This window comes from Aegilops tauschii, chromosome 7, assembly GCF_002575655.3.
Source record: "Aegilops tauschii subsp. strangulata cultivar AL8/78 chromosome 7, Aet v6.0, whole genome shotgun sequence".
Classification (NCBI taxonomy): Eukaryota; Viridiplantae; Streptophyta; class Magnoliopsida; order Poales; family Poaceae; genus Aegilops; species Aegilops tauschii.
In genome coordinates this window covers 590993658-591018773 of record NC_053041.3, presented here as the reverse complement: position 1 = coordinate 591018773, position 25116 = coordinate 590993658, and the positions used below count along the sequence as shown (strand labels likewise).

Sequence of the window (25116 nt, the reverse complement as noted above, 5' to 3'; positions counted from 1 at the left end):
ATCCTGGCTCCTATGCCCTGGTTCTGGATGCTACTTTTGCCACAGAGAGGCGAGCTGCTCGTTTTTCCCGAGTTCTGATAGATGGCGGCAGCAGCATCAACATCCTGTACAAGGATACCATGGAGAAGTTAGGAATCAAACAAAGGCAACTTCAGCCCAGCCAAACTGTATTCCATGGCATAGTTCCTGGCCTTTCCTGTTCACCAATCGGCAAGATCCAGATAGACGTCCTCTTTGGAGACAAAGATCACTTCCGCCGAGAGCCAGTCTGGTTTGAGGTGGTGGACCTTGAGAGCCCATACCATGCACTTCTTGGCCGGCCTGCTCTGGCAAAGTTCATGGCGGTCCCCCACTATGCTTACCTCAAGATGAAGATGCCGAGTTCCAAGGGAATTCTGACCATCACAGGGGATTACAAGTAGTCCTCCGCCTGCGCAGCAGATAGCAGCCGGCTGGCCGAGTCCCTTGTGATCGCGGCCGAGAAGCGACTCCTTGACCGGGTTGTGGCGATGGCAGGCAAGCAGCCGGAAATGCCGCCCAACCCCAAGGAGTCGGAAGCCGAGGGCTCGTTCAAGCCGGCCAAAGAAACAAAGAAGATACCCTTGGACCCGGAGCACCGAGAGAGGCACGCTGTCATAGGAGCAAATCTTGACAGCAAATAGGAAGGCGAGCTCGTCGATTTCCTTCGTGAGAATCGGGATATCTTTGCATGGTCTCCAAAAGACATGCCGGGTGTCCCGACGGATTTTGCCAAGCACAAGTTACATGTCCGGTCTGATGCCAAGCCAGTCAGGCAGCCCTTGCGCCGCCTGTCACAGGAGAAGAGAAGAGTCGTCGGAGAGGAGATAGCCCGGCTGCTGGCAGCCGGCTTCATCATGGAAGTGTTCTTTCCAGAGTGGCTGGCCAACCCAGTCCTTGTGCTGAAGAAAAACAAGCAATGGCGCATGTGTATTGATTATACCAGCCTCAACAAAGCCTGCCCCAAAGACCCATTTGCTTTGTCGAGAATCGACCAAGTGATAGACGCCACAGCCGGATGCAAGCTGTTGAGTTTTTTGGACGCTTACTCAGGGTATCACCAGATCAAGCTGAACCCGGCCGACAGGCTGAAGACCGCCTTCATCACACCGTTTGGAGCCTTCTGCTACTGGACCATGACGTTCGGCTTGAGGAATGCCGGTGCCATGTTTCAACGTTGCATGCAGAAATGCATCCTCAAGCAACTCGGCAGAAACGCCCATGTCTATGTGGATGATGTGGTGGTGAAGACGGAGAAGCGTGGAACGCTGCTAGAAGACCTCAAGGAGACCTTTGAGAACTTGCGCCGATTTCAAATCAAGCTCAACCCGGAGAAATGCGTCTTTGGAGTACCAGCCGGCCAGCTTCTCAGCTTCCTGGTCTTAGAGCGTGGCATAGAATGCAACCCCGTGAAAATCAAGGCCATCGAGAGGATGGAAGTGCCCACCCGACTGCTGGATGTGCAGAAATTCACCGGCTGCTTGGCATCCATCAGCCGCTTCATCAGTCTGCTGGGCGAGAAGGCTCTTCCCCTGTACCAGCTCATGAAGAAGACCACTTTCTTCGAGTGGAACGACAAGGCGGACGAAGCTTTTCTCCAGCTCAAGAAGATGCTGACCACTCCGCCTGTCCTGGCGGCTCCGACTCCTAAGGAACCCTTGCTCCTCTACATCGCCGCCACCAGTCGGGTGGTCAGTACGGTCATAGTGGTAGAACGCAAGGAAGAAGGCAAGGCACTACCAGTCCAGAGACCGGTGTATTACCTGAGTGAAGTGATGTCAGCCTCCAAGCAAAACTACCCCCACTATCAGAAGATGTGCTACGGCGTGCACTTTGCCGCCAAGAAATTGAAGCCCAATCACTGTGGTCTGCACGGCTCCACTTGCCGAGATCATTGGAAGCCGAGATGCTTCAGGCCGAGTGGCCAAATGGGCCATAGATTTGGCCCCCTACACCATCTACTACCAGCCTCGCACCGCCATCAAGTCACAAGCACTGGCCGACTTCCTCGTCGACTGGGCCGAGACCCAGTACCTGCCGCCAGCGCCCGACTCCACCCATTGGCGGATGCATTTTGATGGTTCCAAGATGCGCACCGGTTTGGGAGCCGGCATCATCCTCACCTCTCCCAAAGGCGACAAGCTCAGATATGTGCTGCAAATCCATTTTGCCGCCTCCAACAACGTCGCTGAATATGAGGCACTCATTCACGGGCTCCGGCTTGCCAAAGAACTCGGCATTCGCCGGATCCTGTGCTATGGTGACTCTGATTTGGTGGTCCAACAGTCGTCGGGCGACTGGGACACCAAGGATGCAACTCAGTGGATACTTTGAAGGATGCGAGTTTCTCCATGTGCCAAGGAATGACAATGAGCAAGCAGATGCCTTGGCACGAATCGGTTCCACCCGTCAAGCAATACCAACCGGCGTCGCCCTACAACGCCTCCTCAAGCCGTCTGTCAAGCCATCGCCAGAGTCGGATTCCATCTTTGTGCCGGCTCCTCCTGAAGCAGTCGGATCCGACTTGAGGACCCCCAGCAGCCGGCACAAGGAATTCGGCAGGCGACCCTGGGACTGCAACAGCCGCACCCAGCCCGGGGACTTCAGAACCTGGCTCGGGGACTGCAGCAGTCGGCTCGGGGACTTCAACGACTCAGCAAGCGGCAGCTGACTCCAACCCGCCGCCTCCCGGCCCAACCGCCCTCGTGCAAGTAGCAGCCCTAGCAATCGAAGAAATTGCAGCGCCTTCATGGGCCAAGCCCATCCTCAACTTCCTGGTGAACAAAGAGCTGCCGACTGATGAGATCTCGGCCCGGCAAGTGCAGTGCCGGGCAGCGGCATACACCGTAGTCAACAGAGAGCTTGTGAGGAGCAGTGTCACTGGTGTCTACCAGCGCTGTGTAGAGCCGGAGAAAGGCCAAGCAATCCTCAAAGATATTCATCAAGGCGAGTGTGGTCATCACGCGGCTTCAAGAGCACTCGTGGCCAAAGCTTTCCGCCACGGTTTTTTCTGGCCGACTGCTTTAGAAGACGCCAAAGACTTGGTCCAGAAATGCAAAGGGTGCCAGAAGTTCCGCTCCAAGACACATCAGCCGGCTTCTGCACTCAAAACTATCCCCATTGCCTGGCCCTTCGTTGTCTGGGGCCTGGACATGGTGGGACCATTCAAAACAGCACGAGGTGGCATGACTCATCTGCTTGTCGCAGTGGACAAGTTCACCAAGTGGATAGAAGCAAAACTAATCAAGAAACTGAATGGTCCGACTGCTGTGACTTTCATCTCCGACATCACCATCCGGTATGGCATACCACACAGCATTATCACCGACAATGGCACGAACTTTGCCAAAGGTGCCTTGGCCCGTTTCTGCGCGACGCAGGCCATCCGACTAGACTTAGCGTCCGTCGCCCATCCGCAGTCAAACGGCCAAGTAGAGCGAGCAAACGGCCTCATCTTGTCTGGCATCAAGCCCCGACTGGTCGAGCCTCTGGAGCGCTCGGCCGGCTGTTGGCTCGATGAGCTGCCGGCCGTCCTCTGGAGCCTGCGCACAACTCCAAACAAGTCAACCGGCTTCATGCCTTTCTTCCTCGTCTACGGTACCGAAGCCGTCATCCCGACGGACATAGAATTCGACTCTACTCAAGTCACCATGTACATCGAAGAGGAGGCAGAAGAAGCGCGTCAAGACGGCGTCGATCTGCTGGAAGAGGGCCGGCTGTTGGCACTCAGCCGGCCCAGCATCTACCAGCAGAGTCTGCGCCGATACTACAACCGGAAGATCAAGCCGAGATCCTTCCAAGAAGGAGACATTGTGCTCCGGCTGATCCAGCGAACAGCCGGCCAGCACAAGCTCTCAGCGCCTTGGGAAGGCCCCTTCATCATCAGCAAGGTGTTGGGCAACGACTCCTACTACCTGATCGACGCTCAGAAGCCTCGAGTGCACAAGAGGGACGACTCCGGCAAGGAGACGGAGCGGCCATGGAATGCAAATCTCCTCCGAAGATTTTACAGTTGATGCAGTATGTACCACGCTACCTTTTGTATTAAAGTACGAAGACTCTGGGTCCCCCGAGAAGAGCTCGGGGACTGCCCTCTTTTATCTATATGATAAGAATTATGCCTATGAATGTGTTATTTCCTTTATGCCGCTTGGCACCGGGTCCGATTAGTCGGCCCGGGGACTCGCCGCCTTGTAGTATGAAATGCTTCCTGCAGCCGGACAAGTAATGTGTTGGCACTTAAGCCGTCTCCTGCCAGAGGCCGCAGCTCGCAGAGCGACTGTCTGGTGGGTAGGAGAAAGGCAGAAAGGGTGCCCACAAGAAAAATGGCTAAGGACCCAAAGCATGTGCATAGTTCAAGCCTACTTCCCGCCTCTACGACCGGCTGTTGAGCAGTCGGACGGCCAGCTTCTACTCAACTTGCTAAAATGTTCCAAATCGGCTAAGTACTTGCCTTCCCGAAAGTAGCTAAGTACATGACCCAGCCACAGTCCGCAGAGCGGCTGTTCGGCTGGCAAGACGGCAACTAAGGGAGGGCGGCAAAGGAAAAAGCCAAAAGGGTAGAAAGCAAGGAAAGATAGAACTCGGCAAAAATATTTACATAGCAAAAGGCCCTTGGCCGACATTCAACGGAAGTTTGAGATACACCCCGCGGGTGGAATTGTGCAAAATTAACAAGTTCGTCGAGACTGATAAGCAGGTAAAGCAAAAGGTAAACTGGCAGCCTAGGGAGCGGCAGACGGGTTTGGTGGATCGGAGGAGTCGGTGGCACCGGTTGGTGGAGCGGCCGGCTGGTCAGTCTCCGCTTGGTCGCCTCCAGTGGCAGCTGGCTCGCTTGGGCGTGGCTCGTTGCTGGAGGCGCGGTCGAGCTGAGGTTGGTCATCCGCTTCGACCTCTGGTGCCTCCTCTTCGCCTTCCTCCTCCTCCTCGCCTTCTTCCTCGCCGCTGGAGTCGATCACCTCGGCCGAGTCCTCGCCGTCCTCCGGGTTCAGCCCGAACCATTCTGGTGGCGCCTCGGCGCCGTTTTCGGCTCGCTCCGGGACGAAGACGCTGGTGTCGATGTACTCGGCGATTGCCGCCGCTCGCTTGACAAGGTCATCTTCCACGACCGCCAACTCCTCCTGAGCCTCTAGCCGAAACATGGCCAACTGGGCTAGACTTAGCCCAGGGTACCACGCCTTGACGAATTCCAAGGCCCGGCGCACTCCAGCCCGGGCCGAGGAGCCCTTCTAGGCCTCAAGACGGCCGGCCGCCACCTCCAGCCAGTCGGCAGTCCGACTGGGAGTGCGCGGTGTCGGCATGTCCGGCCACAGGGCGGCGATCGCCTGGGCGCCGACACGCTGAAGACGGCGCAGCATCCGGTGAGCCGGCCGAAGACGGGCCTCGATGCTTAGGAGCTGCTCACCAAGGGTCCGGGGGCGTCGGCAGCGATCTGTGCACCTTCCGCCCTCCGTCCTTCGCGATCAGCTTCGATGGCTTGATTGGCGGCGTCAGAATGACCAGGGAAGAAGTCTGCTCCAAACAGAAAGCAAAAAGCCAAAGTCAGAGACGAGAGGCCGGCTCGACCAGCAGCCGGTAGCTCAAAGAAGGGAAAAGAGGGAAGCTAACCATCAACTATGTCTTCGATCTCGTGAAAGCCGGAAGACAGCATCGCCTCCTTGTCGGTTCAGGCGGAGCGTTCGGTTGCGAACTCAGCAAGGAGGCTGGTCTCCTTGTCCTCCGCCTCCTTCTGGGCCTTCTTGAGAAGCTCCGCCTGCTCCGCTAGTTGCGCGACCAGCCGGTCACGCTCTTCAGCCAGCTTGCCGCACTCCTCCTCCTTAGCGCGCATCGCGGTGTTGGCTTCGCCCAGCTGCTGCTGCAAGGTGGTGTTGGCCTCTGCAGAGAAAAGAAGAAGGGAAAGGCGTCAGTAACCAGCAGAAAAGAAGAACAGTTGCCGGGGAGATCCGGCCCAACTGCTCAGCAGTCGGCCCGAATCTCGGGGACTACAGCCCGCGAGTGCGCCAGCGCGCCCCCGCAGAGAAAGAAGAAGACTTACTCCGGCTCTTCGACAAGTCGACAGCACGTTGATCCAACTCCTGGACTTTGGAGTTGAAGGCGGCCGCACGGAGGTTATGATAATCCTGCAGCAAGGATATCAGCACTCAGAGCCTGCTAATTAAAGTTCCGAGCCACCTGCTCAGCAGCCAGCCCGAAACTCAGGGACTACACCCAGTGGGTGCGCTGACGCGCCCCCACGAAGCAATACAAGAGTTAAAAACGAAGAAGCAAGAAGCGTACCCGGATGGCCTCTCGCGATTCCAGGAACGCCTTGTTGCAGTGCTTGATAGCGTCGGCCTCGGCGCGGAGTTTGGCTTGAACGTCCAGGATCGCCTTGTTCAGAGGGCCCGTCCCGCCTCCCCGCACCCACCCAGTGGGTGCGGCGCTGGTCGCCTCGATGTCCAGGATCGAGGACCTTGCGGCGCCGGTCTCCAGCGGGCGTGGCGCTGAAGCCGCCTTTGCAAGCCGGCGGCGCGTTGGTGTGCAGACCTCAGGAGTCGGGCCCGTCACCACCTCGTTTCCGGCTGGCGGCACCGGCGGGTCCGCCGGCTGCTCGCCTTGCGCGTTCCCGGACGATGGAGGCACGATTACGTCTAGCATGGCGACGTCGCCGCTGTCCCTCTCCATGACGGGGTGCTCGCCACCGGCTTCCCCAGTCTGCGCCACGAACTCCGGTGGTGGCGGCGCGGAGTTCAGGGGAGTGACGAACACCGCCGACTGGCGGCGGGCGGCCTCCTCGGCCTGCTTCTTCGCCGCGTCGGCTGCCTCGGCCTCCGCCAGTTTCTTCAGGGCGGCGGCCTCCGCCTTCTCCGCTTCCGCCTTCTCCAGGCGGGTGGCTTCCTGCTCCTCGCGCGCTTCCCACGCGTTCCGCTCCGTCGCCTCCCGGAGGTCGGCGGCCGGATCGATCCGCCGAGTGGTGGTGGAAGTCTCCGCCGACCCCACGATGGAGGCGGCGGCCGACTTCTCAAGAGAAAGCGGAGCCCTAGATCAAGGGAAACAAAGCAAAGAAACTCAGACAAGATCAGCAAGGAAGGAGAAAGTACGAGATGAAGGCAGTACTTACGCGGAAACCATTTGCGGCTCCTTCACCGCCTTGCGGAAGCGGATGGTCTTCACGGCCGCTTCATCCCGCTTAGTCGCCGCGGCCGAGCCCTTGGGCTTCTTCGGCCGGCTGCCGAACAAGCTCGGCGCGGCCCTGCGTTTTTTCGCACCACCTTGGGCATCCGGCGCGGCAGATGAGCTCGCGCCCGGCTGGCCGGACCTTGGCTGGTGGCGCGGGGCGACTTCCCCCGCATCATCGTCGGGCCAGTCCTCGAGGCCGGCTCCGAGCCTCGAGCCGCCTGCTTCGCCGCCTCCCCCCTCGGCGTCGTCCTCCAAGGCCGCTGCCCCCAAGTCGGGGTCATCCACGTCGCTCTCCGCTCGGCCGGGGAGGAACTGACGCTCCGGCCCCGCGGCGCCGGCAGCCGGCTGGAGGAGGGGGCTCTGTTCAGAGGCCGATTCGTCAGGTTGGGCAGGCAGAACTCGGCAACAAAAAAGATAGAAGAAAAAAGAAAGATAACCTACCATAGGCGGGGGGTCGACACGGGAATACGGCTCCTTGCCAAACCGCCACTCCTCCGTGAGCTCGTAGTTCGCAAGGTAGTTCACCATGTGAGCTACCTCTGCGTGAGGCATCTCCTTGGTGCATAGCCGGCTTGGGTCCTGATGCCCGCTCATCTGACAGATCATGTGAGGGCGGCCCTGGAGCGGGAGCACCCGGCGCGCCACAAAGGCGGACAGCAAATCGGGCCCGGTCAGGCCCTCCGACTGTGTCAGCACCCGGAGCCGCGCGATGGCGGCGGCTCCGGAAGGCGACAGTGTCTTGGCCCGGTAGAACCTGTTGGGCCGCCTCCCAGCCGGCGGGCCGGCTGCGTAAGCCGGAAAGTTGACCCAGTCGCCCTCCGGGAAGACGCTCTTCACGTAGAAATACGATTGCTACCACATCTTCACCAACTTGATCGGCATGATGGGAGGAAACGGATTTTCGGCTGCCGGCCTCCCCACCGCAATAAAGAGCCGCATTGAGCCGGCACGCCCACGACGAGGGTGCCGAGCTTGGTGTAGAAGAACTCCCCCCAAAGCTCGATGGTGGGGAGGACGCCGAGGAAGCCTTCGCACGGAGTGACGAAGGCGGACAGCAGCACCACCGTGTTCGGGGTAAGGTGGTGTGGCTGAAGACCGTAGAACTCGAGGAAGGACCGGAAGAAGCCGCTCGCCGACAGGCCGAGGCCGCGCAGGCAGTGCGAGCGGAAGACGACCCGCTCCCCTCCTCCGGCGCCGGCGAGATCTCCCTCTCCGGAGCGAGGCGGACCTTCACGTAGTCCTTGCTGGGCAGCCGCCGCGTCTGGCGGAGAAAGTCAATGTGGTCGTCATGAACTTCGGAGCCATCCCATGCTCCGGAGCGCGCCATGGGGGCGTGGGGTTGGAAGATGAGCTCATCGGAGATGAACCACTACAGCGCTCAGCGTGGTTTGGAGGTGCTACGGTGAGAGGAAGAAGAAGGAGGAAAGAATGGGGTGGAGGGGCGCGCGTGCTCCGCCGCTCCCCCTCCTCCCCCTACTTATAGGCCTACGGGCTGCGAAGCCGAGGGGGCGATCGTGAGATTTACTGCGCCCACGACCCCACGCCCCCACGTTTATCGCGCGAGTTACTGCGCGCAATAACTCCGTGGAAAAACTCAACCGCCCACCTCGGCCGCAGCGGATCCGCTCACGTGCCGAGGCCTGGTAGTGGCGGGCCCCGCCAGCAGGCGCGTCCCATCGCGAGCGTGGGCTGGCAGACTGGCCCGGCCGCTTGACGCCACGTGACATGCCCACAACGGGCGGCAGCCTGGAGGCTTAGCAAGCACGCCACTTGGTTCCCGCCGTCGCATTCAAAGTTTGGATAAGTCAGGCTGGACGAGGCCGACTTCCGCCAGTCGGCCCGGCAGAAGTCGGACGAAGCTCCGCCTCAAGCACTCGGAGAAGGAAACTGCTGAGGCTCCTCGGTTGCTCAGTCGCGGCACCTCACCAGCTTCGGGGACTACTGTCGGAGTAATGGGCCACGGGTAGGCTAACCCGAGTCCCTGAACCTTTCAAGACAACGGGGCTGGTTGCGCCCCTCAAGGCGTCAAGACGAGGTGCTGCCTTCTGGTGACCGGCTGGAGGAATAGCCGGCTGCCCGTAGACGGCCGAGTTCCAGAAGCCGGCATCAAGACAAGCCGACTCCTAGTGGGCGGCTTCCAGAGAAGCCGGCCCCTAGCAGTCGGCCCGTGGCGCCCGCGAAGCCTGCGCCCTCATCAAGAAAGACAAGACAGGGAGTGGCTACAGTGTAACCCATCCCTCCCAAATCCAGGGATGGGCGTGGCCACAGTGCACCGTACAGGCAGAGATCTCCGCCCGGCGCGGCACTGTTGCCACTCCACCCCTGACGTCACCACAAGCAGGCGGAGCCCTGCTCCCATGACGGCCTGTCGGTACGGCCCAAGGACGACGGGCCCCACCGATCAGCGAGAGCCCGGAAGACGGCTAGAACCCCGCCAGTCGGACCCGAGGGAGGTCGGCCCCCAGCAGTCGGCCCGCCCCTTTCTTGGGGCCCACACGCCATTAACCAGACGAGACACGGAGTGGCTACAGTAATCGCCCGCCAGGCGACGAGGCTGTAGCCACGCTCCCCTGACCGAGCCTGCGTCATTAGCATCACGGCTACAGTGATCAGCAGCCGACAAGACCCGCGAGCGGCGGGGGCAGCCTGTCGGCTCCGTACCAGACCAGTCGGCGGGGCCCACCAGGCGGCGGGCCCCAACAGCCGGTGGAGAAGCCGGCCACCAGAGAGACTGACAGTCGGGTCCTACACCCGGCTGGATTACTATTGTACCCCTGGGGGGTAGGCCTATATAAACCCCCCCAGGGCACCCATGCAAAGGGTTCCCAACCTGTTAGAACTAGACTCACCCATAAAGAAAGGAGAGAGCTAGCCTTGCTTTCTTCCACCTCTAGAAAACAGCTTAAGGAGCACCATTGTACCACTAGTGCCTTAGTGATCATGCGGAGACCCCGCAGAGCAGGACTAGGGGTGTTATCTCCACGGAGAGCCCCGAACCTGGGTAAAGTTCGCCGGCGTACGTGTCTATGCCTCATCCCGCTTCCAGGCACCGGCGACGTTCTACTCGCTCCCACCATGATAAGCCATCCTTTGGCATATGTCGCACCCAACCCCCGACATTCCGGCTCTGGTACATGCATCTCATATTCATATGGTTGACTCATTGTTACTCCGTTGTCAAAGGCAGTATTGAAATACTGGTTAGGGTCATCGTCGGCCTCCTCCATGTCATGATCCCTATCCTCTTCCATGGGGAAGATGGCATCATTTGCCGGAACGGTTGGCCCTCCTTCCTCGTGTCTCTCGATCTCAGCAAGCAGCACAGACGATGGTTGTACTTGTGTAGGAGGGGTTGTGGTCATACCTTCCTGAGGTCCCGTTGGTGTGCTCCCGGCCACCTCGACACGAAGACGATTTTTCGGCCACAGGATCGGCCAATTTTTGCATTGGCCAAGCTGCGTGGGGGTATCATCATCCTCTCCATTGGTTTGTATCGGACGAGGGAGACCCTCGTAGCCCGCTTTCACACTCGCCACGGAGACCCATAAGGCGTTATCAGGCATCTGCCGGCGGTGAAACAATCGATCCTTCCCCACATCCACCAACCCGCCCTTCATGTTGTAAAGGAGGGTGCACGGAGTGGAGTCGGCCTACAAAGACATATATGTGCGGCGTCAGAGATCCAAAAAGAACGGCAACTGAAGATTAATTAATTAGTTGAGTCGATGAAGGTGTGACGCGTGTTTACCGTGAGGGCGTCGAGCTCAGCCAATGTCGACGGCCCGACATTTAAGCCAGAGACGGAGATAGGGCTGCTGTGAGAGCTGGGTGCAGGAGCAGGTGCTGGAGGAGGTGCGGGTGCGGTTGCCATACTAGGTACGGGTATGGGTGCGGTGTTCATTGAGTTGCTCCCGGTGAAGCTGGACATGGGAAAATCACTTGGTGGCGCATTTGGATTTTGTTGCACCCATGTGACCACTGTTGGAATCAAGCTTGTAAAGGCAGCCACCATATCAGATCTACAGGCAGCGATTATCTCAGCTTTGGTCTCAGCTTTTGCTTTCTCCATCACCCGCGCCACCTTCTCGTCGATAGTCACTTGACTGAACTTCTTTCTCTGTCTTTTGGCCTCGAGGTCCTCGTTATAATAGTACTTCCACGTGGCCCCATCCCCGGCGCCATGCACACGTCCATATTGCGGCCGCTGGCCGGGCGGGTGTCCCATCATTATGTTCATGGCCCAGTTGAAAGGAGTGTCCCACTTGTACTTCGCCGACGACTGAGTCGACTGAGTCGACGAGTCGCTCTCGGCCGCAAGCTTGTGTTGCTCTCTCTGCAAAATGGACCGTGAATCATTTACGAATGCGACTAGAATGTAGTAGACTTCGTTGACCATAACCTAATATGTAAGGTGGTAAAAGGATAATTACCAGTATTCTCATGAATTTCCTAGTCGGCCCATCGGTGAAAAAAACTTTTTCTTGGGGTCCCACGAGAATCGGGCCCTGATGAAGTCATGCTCCTGCTGGTCGGTGAACTCAGCCAATGGGTCTGGGATCCCCTGACGTTCATGTTCTGCGTCCTCCTTAGCCCACACGGGCCTCTTTCCCGTGTAACCATGACTTCCAAGGCGGTGGTTCCCCATGTTCTTTGCCTGCAGCTGCTTGCCTCTCTCCGACCTGGCCTTGGCAGCTTCTTCATTGCAAGTCTCCTTGAACTTTTCAAAGTCCTCTATCGTAATTTTCGGATTGTCTGCAACAATCTCGGCGTAGGTTTCATGGTCTACTTCAATCTCCCTTTTCACCCTAGTTTTCCAAGCGCTCAATGCGTTGCTGAACTTCCCTAGGGCTTTGTTGTTGATTTTTTTCATGGCATCATCATCCCATGGGTCGACATCGTCATTCTGACCGGGGAACAGGAATCTTGCATGCAACCTAGTTAGGAGCAGCTTCTTCAAATTTTCATTCTTCCGTATTTTTGTGGTGTTGATGTTAGCAGTATCCCGTAGGATGCATGCTAGTTGGTTACCGTAACACGCTGCCACTTCTTGCGGCTCTATTGGCTCGAACTCGCCAGGGTGCACTGCCGTCACCACCAGTCTTCCGGTGCCGAGCTCATTTGGGCGTCGTGTCCTCTTTTCCTTCTTTCCCTCACTAGCTTAGGAGGTCCCACCTTCCGTGTTGTAGTTAGGAACATCATCAGTGCCAGTCTCAGTGCCGGTGTCGTTGGTGGCATCAGTGCCGGCGCCGGCGCCACCACCGTCGTCATCCGTCATGACAAGGGGGTCCGGACACCCAGCTTGCTGTCTCTCCTGATCCGCCAGAAAGTCGAGGTAGGCGTGTGCTCGACCTAATTGGGACTGAGAACCTCCGGCCTCATCGGTGTCGGTCATGTTTCCTAGGGTTCAATGTCATAGTGGTTTAATTATCGAGCTTTATATAATAAAGTGAATAATGAAAAAGAAGTGACCTTTGTTTTGCCGAAAATGTCGTTTCATTCCCGTCGCGACAAATCTCAAGCACTCGATATGTCCAACTTCTAGCACAAGTCATGCCGAAATTCACGGAAAATTTCGGCATAACCTTTGCTAGAAAGTGCACATATAGAGCGCCTGAAATTTGCCAGAATGGAAATGAATCAACATTTCCGGCAAAACATAGGTCACTCGCAACCGGAAAAACAAAGGTCACATATAGAGCATCTCGCAAGCAATGGAGCAACTCCAAATGGACTCCAATGGACATCATTTCATTTCATTTCATAAACTTGCTGCTGTGTCCATCAACATTGCATTCAAATAACAATACTTTCTGCCAACTAGTTACAGAAATGCAAAATTGATCACCGCAAATTTTCACTAACAATACTTTCTGCCAACTAGCTACTTGCTGCCATTACAACTACTTGTGGCTTAATACAAAAAACAATCTTCAGTTTCCACTAATCTTCAGTGGCAGAAAAATGCAAAATTGATCACCGCATATTTTCAGTTCCAAATTTTCTGCAAACATGACACTTTCCAAGATATTTTTTGAGCATTGTTATTTGCAATGATGCTAGCTACTCCATTTTTAGTGGCATATTCAGTGGCTACTTCATTTACTTTTTTTTGATAACCAGTTTTTAGTCCATATTTGGTTACATTTTGTAGGTTAATTCCTTGTGCTTATCAAGATAGTTGGTCCAACACTAAATGTTCAGTTATCAAAACTGAAATTTGCTGAAGTTTGCACAGTTATCAAAACTGAAATGTTCAGTTAACTGAAAATTTCAAAAATGACAGCAAAACAACAACAGCACACAGCAGCAGCACCACACAGCAGCAGCAGCAAAATTTCCTTGTGCTTTGAATTCTGTTAGTGAACAATTCTAGTTTGCTTTGAATTATAGTTTGCTCTAACTGAAAACAGCAGCGGCAGCACACAGCAGCAGCAGCACACATGCATCAATGACAACAACAAAAATAGACTGCAGGGGGAGAACCTGCTGCACCTTGCTTCCGGCCACCTTCTCCTTCTCGCCGAGCACCTTGCTTCCGGCCAAACCTGCTGCAGAGAACACATACGGCCGGTCAGAGAGAGAGAGAGAGAGAGAGAGAGAGAGAGAGAGACTGCTGGGGGGCGAGGCTCCGGCCGGTGGAGGGACTGCTCGGGGCGGCGCGCGTCGACGGCGGCGTGGGCGGGCGCGGCGTGGGCGGGTGCGGCATCGGCGGCGGGGGAGGGGCCAGGGGGTGGACCTATGGACGGGCCTGGCAAGGGGGGAGGGAGTGTCCGGGCGGCGCGCGTCAACGGCGGCGTGGGCGGGTGCGGCGTCGGCGGCGGGGGAGGCGCAGCACGGATTGTCGATCGGATCGAGCAAGAGTGAGAGAGGAAAAAGATGTAGCTGTGTGTATAGGCAACTTAGCTACAGCGCGGGGTAGAAAAACGCACTATAGCTAAGTTAGCTATAGCACGTTTCTCAGCCCCGTGTTATAGCTAACTCTTTTTTTCTTTTTCTTATCTATAGCGCGCCGCAGGAAACCGCGCTATAGCTAAGTTAGCTATAGCGCGGCACTGAGAAACGCGCTACTGCTAACCTTTTTATTTTTATTTTTATTTATATTATTCTTTTTCTTTTTATTTTTCATATTCCACAACTTCCTTCCTTTTTATTTTATTTTTATTTATATTATTCTTTTTCTTTTTCATATTTCACAAACTTTCTTTCATTTTGCAAAACTTCCTTTCTTTTTCTTTTTCTTTTTCTTTTTCATTTGCACTTTTCTTTTTCTTTTTATTTTTCATATTCCACTAACTTCCTTCCTTTCTTTTGCATTTTTACTTCTTTTTCTTATCTTTCATTTGCACTTTCCTTCCTTTAATTTGGTCTATCGTTTGAGCAATACCATTGTTACCCTCCGGATAATAATTAGTATAATATATCTTACATCATTTGACCGCTATCGGCGGTATACAAAATAGCTAGACACACACAAACTTTGGGGATTAGTTTGTCAGCTTGGGCGACGACGACGCTTCAGACTGATCTTCTTCCCTCTTTTGTTCGTTGTTGAATAATTGAGCTCATGGTCGTGACTTTTCCTTCTCCAGGGATTACGATCTTTCGTAGGTAATGTAGTCTTCATTCTTCTTTTGACGTATGTTTCGTCGTCATCAGCATCATCTTCCCTCATCGGATCACCGTACTGGTCATAGTCTTCCTCGTTGGCGACTCCATCCATTCCGGCGATGCTCCTTTTGCTTCTCCTCACGACAACACGGCTGGGATTGATCGGATCAGTTATGAAGAAACATTGTGTCACGTGTTTAGCGTGTACCCATGGCTCATTTTTGGCGATGGCGTTGACGGTACCGCTATCGGAGTCGGGTATACACATGATAGTGAAATGTCGGTTTTCTCTGTGTACATTCTTAGCCCATCTGACACGGAACATCGTCGCGCTATGCAATCCAGAGTAGTTAAGCTCCCATATCTCTTTGACCCTTCCGTAATATCTTTCAATTACATTCCCAGTCATGGCTTCCATCGTCACCCCTTAGTTTTGGTCATCACTCTTTATATCTTTCTCCTCCGTGTAGAACGTGTATCCGTTGATATCGTATGCTTGATAAGTCGCGAGGTTGGTGGAGGGGCCATGTGCTAAGGCGTATATGAGTGTTCCGTTCGGACAACCCTCTTCCGGGGGATTAGCCAGAACTCGCTCTTTGAACCAACGCACGAAAGTGGAGTTGTGCTCTCTAATAACTTCAGCGTCCTTCCTGTGCACCCCACGGTCACGGTACTTCTTTGCGATGGTCTCTTTGTGCAGTGTCACAAAATCTTCTAGCACATCTAGGTGTTGTAGCACTACTAAGTTTGCCCTGTCAAGGTCGTTTTGTCGGCCCGAGCGTAACACATTCACATCCCTATGACCGTTGGTGTGACCTTCGCCTTCGAGCCTTCCACAGTGCTTGTTGACGGGCAAACCAACAACAGGGTCTCCGGTGCCTACTAGATAACTCTCACAGAAAGAGATGCACTCTTTGGTCAGATACCCCTGGACGATGCTCCCTTCCGGACGGGACATGTTACGAACGAATCCTTTGATGACCCCATTCATCCTCTCGAACGGCATCATGCTATGCAGGAATGTCGGCCCTAGGTCGATGATGTCGTCCACGATGTGGACACATAGATGCACCATGACATCAAAGAACGCGGGCGGGAAGTACATCTCTAGCTCATTCAGTATGGCAACGATCTCTTCCTGTAGCCTATGGAGTTGCTTCACACTAATCGACTTTCGAGAGATAGCATCAAAAAAGTGGCATGGGTCAGTAAGCGTCTCACGCACATGTGTGTCCATAATCCCTCTAAGTGCAACCGGGAGTAACTGCGTCATCATCACATGACAGTCGTGAGACTTCATCCCACTGAACCTTTTTTTCTTAGTGTCCAGATATCTGCTTATCTTCCCACAGTATCCGGAACTAACTTTGATTCCGGTAAGGCACTTGAACAATTGATCGACCTCCTTCGGATCTAAGGTGAAGCAAGAGGGGGGCCAATATTGTTCTTCCTTCTTGTTTACTTTTTTGCCCCTATCTTCCGTCTCCGTCTCGGTCTCCTCTGACGACCTTTTACCGGGCATTTGGAGATCTTTCTTGATATTCAAAAATTCCAAGTCTTTTCTTGCCTTAGGCCCATCCTTGGTCCTCTCCGGCATGTTCATCAATGTTCCAAGCAAACTCTCAAGGATATTTTTTGTGATATGCATTTGATCAAGGCTATGAGGCGTGTCGAGTATGGGCCAGTATTCCAAGTCCCAGAAAACAGATCTCGTCTTCCATACCTTCAGCAGGGGCTCCGGCGCCTTCTTCTTCGTCTTTCCCGGTGAGGGGCACTCTTCCCAGTTCTTCAATAACTTATATATTTCTGCACCGCTACGCTTACGTGGAGGACCTCGATGCTCAGCCTTACCATTGAATAGATCTCCACGCTTTCTCCACGGGTCATCCTTCTCGAGCCATCTTCGATGCCCCATGTAAAAGGTTTTCGAAGAGCCGCCATCGTTTGATAGCTGCAGAGAAGTTGTATCATCCATGCACCTCCTGCATCCGCAATATCCGTGGCACACCTGGCCGGAGAGATAGCCGTAACCGAGATAGTCCTGCACCGTCGTGATCAGTGCGGCTCTCATGTAGAAATACTCTCCTTTGCTTGCACCCCATGTCTTCGCCGGCGTTGTCCATAAGGTATGTAGCTCCTCTTTCAGTAACCCGAGATACAAATTTATATCATTTCCCGGTTGTCTCGGCCCTTGAATAAGCATAGCCATGTGTATGTATTTTTCCTTCATGCACAACCAGGGGGAGGTTGTACATCCATACAAACACGGGCCATGTGCTACGATTGGTGTTCTGGTTGCCAAATGGATTCATGCCATCACTACTAGCGCCAAGCATGACGTTCCTTGGATCATTTGCCAAAATATCAAATTCAGCATTTAATGCTCTCCACTGGCTAGCATCTGTGAGGTGTCTCAGCTTCGGCTCATCTCCGTCATCTGGCTTCACCCTCTCCGCGTGCCAGCGCATAAGCTTTGCTTCCTTAGGATCTACGAAATACCGTTGTAGACGCGGAGTGATCGGAAAGTACCATACAACTTTCTGTGGAGCTTTCTTTCCGACCTTTTTATATCGTGAAGCATTGCACTTTGGACAGACGGTTTTTTCCGCGTGCTCGTTCTGATATATGATGCAATCATTGATGCATGCGTGATATCTAATGTGTGGCAGATCAAGAGGGCACACGATTTTCTTTGCCTCCTCGACACTAGTAGGACACAGGCTTCCCGCGGGAAGAACCTTCTTTAGATACTTCAGAAGCTCATCCAGGCTTGTATCTGTCCATTTGTTTTTTGCCTTCATCTTTAGAAGTTCTAGTGTGAAACTCAAGTGGGTCACCTCGGGATTGCAACCATCATACAAAGGAGTCATCGAGTCTACCTCCAGTTGCGCCAATTTGGCCTCCTCTCTAGAAGCAGCTCTGTCGCTAGTCGTCTTCTTGCGAAGCAGGTCTCGAACATGCGGGTCCCGCATGGCTGAACTTAGTAGCGACGAAGACGGCGGCGTGTCCGCGTCTTCTCCGCCTTGAACTGCCTCTTCGCCATCGACATTTCCGAGGCCGTCTTCCTCTTCGGGCACATAATCGGTCATATCTTCGTCTGGCGGCCCCATGTCGTTATTTCCTGCCCCGTCGACGTCCTCATCATCATCATCTTCACTTATCCACCGAGTATGGCCATGCATGAAACCATGCATGAGCAGGTGCGCCTTGAATTTACCACCCTGAAAGGGGTCGAGCCTGACTCTTCCTTTGCATTTTCCACACGGACATAAAACATCCTTCAGTCTTTTTTCATACATGTCATCCACAGTGGATTGCCAGTATCTTTCCACCATCCTTCCATTGACCTTCATGATCACCTGCGCGCGAAGCAAATATTATAACCACGTATATATGCATGCATGGATCAAATTCATACAAAAATTCGGCATGACCTTCCCTAAACATAGGACATATTGAGTTTGCATGCCCGAAATTCGCCGAAACGGAATTGAATCGACATTTCGGCAAAACATAGGCAACTCATGTCACCCACGTTATTTCATCAAATACACAATGTAGGCAACTCAAATTATGCCACACACAATTCGGTATATATATTCTCATATCGCCCATATATATATAGTTTCGGTCCAATCCACACAAACACCTTTTTTTGCTCACCTATGTGTCGAGAGGGATATCGAGCACCTTTCTTCTTAATTACCTAGTAGCTCTAGATATATAGCTCTAACTAGCTAGCTAGCTAGGGAGGGAGAGAGCTAGCTAGCTAGGGAGGGAGAGAGCTAGCTAGCTAGGGAGATAGTGGGAGAGGAGAGGGAGAGGAGAGGGAGAGAAGAGGGAAGGCATTAATGGAAGAGGGGGGAGGGCAAAGAAGAAGGGGAGGGAGGGCATTAATGGAGGGGGTGGTGGTGGAGGGCACAAAGAAAAGGGGGGTGGTGGAGGGCAAAGAAGAGGGGGAGGGAGGGGGCTCTAATGGAGGGGTGGTGGAGGGGCAAAGAAGAGGGGGAGGGGGCTCTAATGGAGGGGTGGTGGAGGGGCAAAGAATAGGGGGAGGGAGGGCTCTAAGGAGGGGTGGTGGAGGGGGAGCATTGAAAGGAACAAGCAAGGTGCAAGGAAAGGGGGAGAAAGGAAGGGGGAAGAAGAGAGGGGAGGAAGAAGGGGAAAGGTGGTAGGTGGCTGGCGGGCATAGCAGTAGCGCGGGACACCTATACGCGCTACTGCTATGGCAGCTTGCAAAATAGCTACGGCTAGGGTTTGCACTACTTATAGCGCGGGAATGAAACACACGCTACTGGTAAAATATTATACATAGAAAAATTAGCACTAGCGCTCTTAGACAAACAGGCGCTATAGATAATAAATTAGCAGTAGCGCAGGTTGGAGGTCAGGCGCTGCTGCTATTTTTTGAACGGGGGGTGTGGTGTGTTACACTTAGTAGTAGCGTGGGGCTAGGTAACAAGCGCTGCTGCTAACTGATACCAATAGCGCTGTTCACTGCCAGCGCTACTGCTAACTACTAGTAGCGTTGGTTTGTAGACAAACGCTACTGGTAAACTTCTATCTATAGGCATTTTCCTAGTAGTGTCTTGTTAAGGCGCTCTATGGTTTGAAGCAGGCTCCACGTGCTTGGCATGCGTGTCTTAGCACCACTCTTCGGGTTTATGGGTTTGTTTCCTCTATGGCCGATACCTCGTTATTTCTTCTTCAGCGACCTACAGTTACTATGTGACTAATTGCATGCACGCACGCGAAAATTAAGGAATCGTATCATATCATGTGTGTGCATACTAAACGCACGCGCGCTCCATCTCTGCATGTACGCACGTACGCACGCCAGGTCCTCCGCCCGGCCTTTTCTTTTTCATTTTCTTCCTTTTTTATTTTTTATTTTATTTAGTGCATCTTTTTTTTTTCTTTTTGAAGTTTAGTGCATCGTTTTCTGTTGCATTGCGATCAGCTCGCTCGCTAGCGCACCCTCAGAAAAATCAAACAAAAGTGTGACATCTTACTAAATGCAAAGTTATAGCACAACCAATACCCTAATTAGCTCTCATACTGGCTTTATTTTCATATATTAGATAACAATTAGTGAGAAGGCCGACCAACCAAACAAGCACTCCAACACTCCCAACAAATCGGAAGTTCCTATTGAATAATGAGCTTGACATAAAAGAAGTCCTTAGATTGAAACATGCATGAGTTGGAGAAGGCGCGAGGGGGGGGGGGATGTTCCCTGCCACTACTAAGCTCCGTTTGGAACATGCATGAGTTGGGGAAGAAGCTATGCATCATTGGACTCTGGTGCGTTCAGATGAAGTCCCTTGATCAGATGATAATGAGCAAGGTTATAGACATGCTCGAAGGTGGCAAGGATAACTTGCAACCACCCACGACATCATGCATGTTCGTCGCACTAGGAGGAGAAGGTACATTGGGACGTCTTCATGCCCCCCACGACCTCCTCACCCGGCCGCTTGCTGACGTGTTCGTTGGAGGAGGAGAAGAAGGACAAAAAGATCAGCCACCACCCAACACTCAAGCACAGGTACATCAAATATGTCATCCCCACCAAATCCATCTATCATCTTGTTTGTTACCCACCCTGGGAGTGGAGCGGAGCAGAGCGGGAGGTGCTATTTGTTCGTTCGTTCAAAATTAGGTAGGCATGCCGTGTCAATTCCAGATTTAATCCCCTGCGATTTTGCTAAAGCACCATTGTGATTCTACGTCGGGATAAATTAAGTAGCCTTACGTTGGCCCTCCGATGAAAAAGCATGCAGACGGTAGAGTGCTCCAATTAGAAAAGTTGTAAATCAAATTCAAAAGACATACTTAACTCTCTGCTCCATAGCTTAAACGATAGACTCCTATCAATTTATCAATGACCCGCATCCTATGACCCACCAGCGGTCTCACATTGATGTCACCTGCGCAAAGATTCTAACTCTGAGTAAAATGGCACATATGGCGGACATGGTGTCTGGCCCTCATCACCAAGTGTGACGATCTCAGTCATTGTCTTATGATTCATATATCATAACGGCTTAATTTTTGATCATCCGACCAATCCACGAAGAAGACCGAGTTACATTCGGGATCAGTCGCAATCCAGTCAAAGCCCCACGCAGTGACCCCTTGAAACTCATTTAAGTCTTCAAATCTATGCTTTAATATCCATTCTTTGTTGGTGTCGCCCTCGAGAGCGTAAACTTGGAATTGATTCCAACAACCATCATCATAATCATTGTTGAAGCTGACATAATGCAAGAGGCCCCGTGACTGTTGAATGAGACCAAGATCATGATAACCTCTAAACATACCACAAGGGGTAACGAAGATGGACCATGATTCTAACTTGGTGTCCACCGCGGCTATATGAGGGCGCTGCTGATCGCAAACAGTACGGAGATGCAGACAGCCATTAAGAAAGACGGTCGGTGAGAGAGGATCTGCGAGGCGGACGTCGTTGTCCCATCCCTTGTCCTTGTGAATCCACCTGCCAGACTCCGACGAGTAGTGAGTACACATCAACTCCCGCGAGGTGACCTTGAGCATCGAGCAGCAGCGCGAACACATAGAAATGCGAAGACACTGCCGGATCAAATCCCAAACGTGTCGTGCCCACCTTGTATGCCTGGCCTGGGTCAGGTAAAACCGCCCACTGCTCCGTGGCGGGATTGCACACGACGTACCGGAACTCACCGGCTGCGTCATACAATCGGCAGAGGAGCAGGCCGTTGCAGCAGTCCCAGAGACGGAGGCGCCGGTGGCTGGGCAGGAAGGGGAAAGAGGGTAGATCAAGGGACGGCCCTCCCCCGAGGCATTGACGAAGTGTAGAGCTGATTCCGGGAAGCGGTTCTCGTTCGTGCTGTTGTAGAAGAAGCCGGCCAAGGGTTGGGACTTGGGAGGGCACTTCGCGGTGGTCGGGGTGGCTGACGACGCTGAGCCAGCGCTTGGAGACGCACCTGAAGCGCCGGAGCGAAGTCGCCGCGACGCGCGAGAGCATCTCGTCGCTTCGGTATCGATCGCCCTGGTGAGAGACCTGCACAGAGCAAGACACAACGGATCAGCGAAGAAGATCGACTGATCGAGGAAAGGTTCTTGCGAAGATTGATGGTACCAGCCTACCAGGCACGATGTGAAGCGCGACTTTCGCCCGCCGATGCGCGGCGGCTGCGACGGCGACTAGGGAGGAGGGGAACTTCCTTTTTTTCTTCGTTCGTGAACATCCGTTCCCTGAGTCAAAATCAAATAGATAATGGGGACCGCTAAAACTCAGTCGACTGAGTTTTAGGGAAGTCTCAGTCGATGCCCCCGTTCGTTGGATCGTTTCTAGATTTAAACGATCGCTGATGTCTTGTATTGGAGTATCAGCCTGTTCTAGTGGTGCGACCGGCCCGTTATCTTTCTTTTTTTCTTCCTTTTTGCCTTTTCATCTGTGTTGGATAGAGATACGCCATGGGCTGACCGTGACGGGTGTTGTGTGCGTTTTCTTTGTCTTCTTTTTTTCTCCTTTTTTGCCTTTTCTTCTTTTTAGGCTTTCTTCTAGGCTGGGCTTTTTTCCGGTGCTAGTATTTGCCTGGGGACAGGAGCGAGCAATATGATCCCATTTTCTCGTGCTGGCCGTTCATCTCTCTCACATAGCCAGATGCAAGTTCGTTCATCTCTCACATGGCCACATGTAAGTTTTATAACTAGACGTGGAAGACAAAGTCTGTGTGTTTTTGTTGTTGTAGTAGTCTATAAACGAGCATATTCATTTTTCACCATTTTTACTAATTTTTTTGTTGCACAACATTTGCACGTAATTATGCCGACTGCAATTAAAAGGACCGCAACACGTCTAAAAACTAGAGAGAGGGAGCGCCAATTGCCCGCTGCATTTTCATATGGGCTATAGCTTGTCTTGTGTGTGCCGCCGACTTCGGAGTAACGGCAAGGATTCATTTTTGTTTTTTGGGTGCAAGTTGCATTCCCATTCCCTGAGTTGCAACTGCATGCGGGCCATGTCCACTATAATTGCATATCTGCCACTAGACTCGCAACTGCAAGGGTCGACACCCGGCTGCAATTCATGTCCACCCCTGAGCTGCATTTTCATTTGGGTTATAGCTTGTCTTGTGTGCCGCCGCCGGAGTGACGACAAGGATGCTTTTTATTTTTTATTTTTTGGGCGTCAATTGCATGCCCATTCCCTAAGTTGCAATTGCATGCGGGCCATGTCGACTGCAATCAATGGCGGTGCCAGGATAAAATTATGTGTGTAGTCACTTTAAAGTTGTGTAGTCAAATATAATAATTTTATGTTTTATTGCAGGATTTATACTTGATGCATTACATTTTTGCCAAAGAGTTGTGTAGTCAAGTGACTACACAGCCTAAATGTGGCTTCGCCACTGACTGCAATTGCATGTTTGTCACTAGACTCACAACTGCAAGTGTCGGCACCCGACTGCAATTCATGTCCACCCCTTGCTGCATTTTCATATGGGTTATAGCTTGTCTTGTGTGCCGCCGCCGGCAGAGTGACGACTAGGATTCATTTTTATTTTTTACTTTTTTGGGAGCTAGTTGTATGCCCATTCCTTGAGTAGCAACTGCATGCGGGCCTTGTCAATTGCAATTGCATGTCTGCCACTAGAATCGCAACTGCAAGTGTCGACACCCGACTGCAATTCATGTCCACCCCTAGCTTAATTTTACAAATGGGATATAGCTTATCTTGTGTGCCGCCGCCGCCGGGGTGACGATAAGGATGCATTTTTTTGGGTGCCAGTTGCATGCCAATTCCCTGAGTTGCAACTGCATGCGGGCCATGTCGACTGCAATTGCATGTTTGTCACTAGACTCGCAACTGCAAGTGTCGGCACCCGACTACAATTCATGTCCACCCTTGGCTGCATTTTCATATGGGTTATAGCTTGTCTTGTGTGCCGCCGCCGGCGGAGTGATAACTAGGATTCATTTTTATTTTTTATTTTTTTGGGGGCCAGTTATATGCCCATTCCCTGAGTTGCAACCGCATGCGGGCCTTGTCGATTGCAATTGCATGTCTGCCACTAGACTCGCAACTGCAAGTGTCGACACTCGACTGCAATTCATGTCCACCCCCGAGCTTAATTTTTCATATGGGTTATAGCTTATCTTGTGTGTCGCGCCGCCGGGGTGACGATAAGGATGCATTTTTTGGGTGCCAGTTGCATGCACATTCCCTGAGTTGCAACTGCATGCGGGCCATGTCGACTGCAATTGCATGTCTGCCACTAGACTCGCAACTGCGAGTGTTGGCAACCACCTGCAATTCATGGCCACCCCTGAGCTGCATTTTCATATGTGTTATAGCTTGTCTTGTGTGCCGCCGCTAGAGTGACGACAAGGATGCATTTTTATTTTTCAAATTTTTGGGTGCCAATTGCATGCCCATTCCCTGAGTTGCAACTGCATGCGGGCCATGTCGATTGCAATTGCATGTGTGCCACAAGACTCGCAATTGTGAGCGTCGGCACCCGATTGCAATTCATGTCCACCCCGAGCTGCATTTTCATATGGGTTATAGCTTGTCTTGTGTGTCACCGCCGCCGGAGTGACAATAAGGATGTATTTTTATTTTTTATTTTTGTTGGATGCCAATTGCATGCCCATTCCCTGAGTTGAAACTGCATGCGGGCCATGTAGATTGCAATTTCATGTTTGCCACTAGACCCGCAACTGCGAGTGTCAGTACCCGACTACAATTCATGTAGATCCTTGATCAAGCCATCTCACAAAATCACTAGAGGGTGGGTTTTATAACTCGTTTAGTCCCACAGTTGCATGTCCACCTCCTGGACATGTGATGCCATGCGAGGCTCTTCCAACATGGTTGCAACTGGACTTCTGGTTTGTCGGAGGGCATCAGGAGAAGGGGTGCAATTGCATGTCTTCCAATACGATGAACTATACTTTGTTTTGCTCGGGGGCAGTTGCGTGTGTACACAAGGCACGCGACTGCAAGTGTCACCCCCCCCCCCCTGACTGAAACTGCATGTCTTTTCAACATCGTTGTATCTAGACTTTGTTTTGTTGGAAGGGACAACGGGAAGTCGCACCGGTGTGGCCTTGGATCTCTCAGGTCACTGGAATGTGGCCCAAATCCTCAACTTCTAACGTTCTCCCAGAAATATCCAGCCGTCACTGTTTAAATTTAGACATGGAGAGGGGGGAGGACGAGAAAAGGTCGTACATGGGGGCCCATACCTCAGGTGTCTGTGATGCAGGTCGTCGGCGTCGAGATCCATGGGCACACCGGTGCAACTCCAGCCTACTCGCGCACTGCAGAGCATGTAATCT

At 53.0% G+C, this 25116-nt stretch overlaps 1 pseudogene; it reads left to right on the top strand.

Moving 5' to 3' along the window:
* The window catches only part of LOC141027463 (rust resistance kinase Lr10-like), a 260444-nt pseudogene extending 239998 nt beyond the window's left edge, over window positions 1-20446 (top strand).
* Window positions 20447-25116: the final 4670 nt, after the last annotated feature.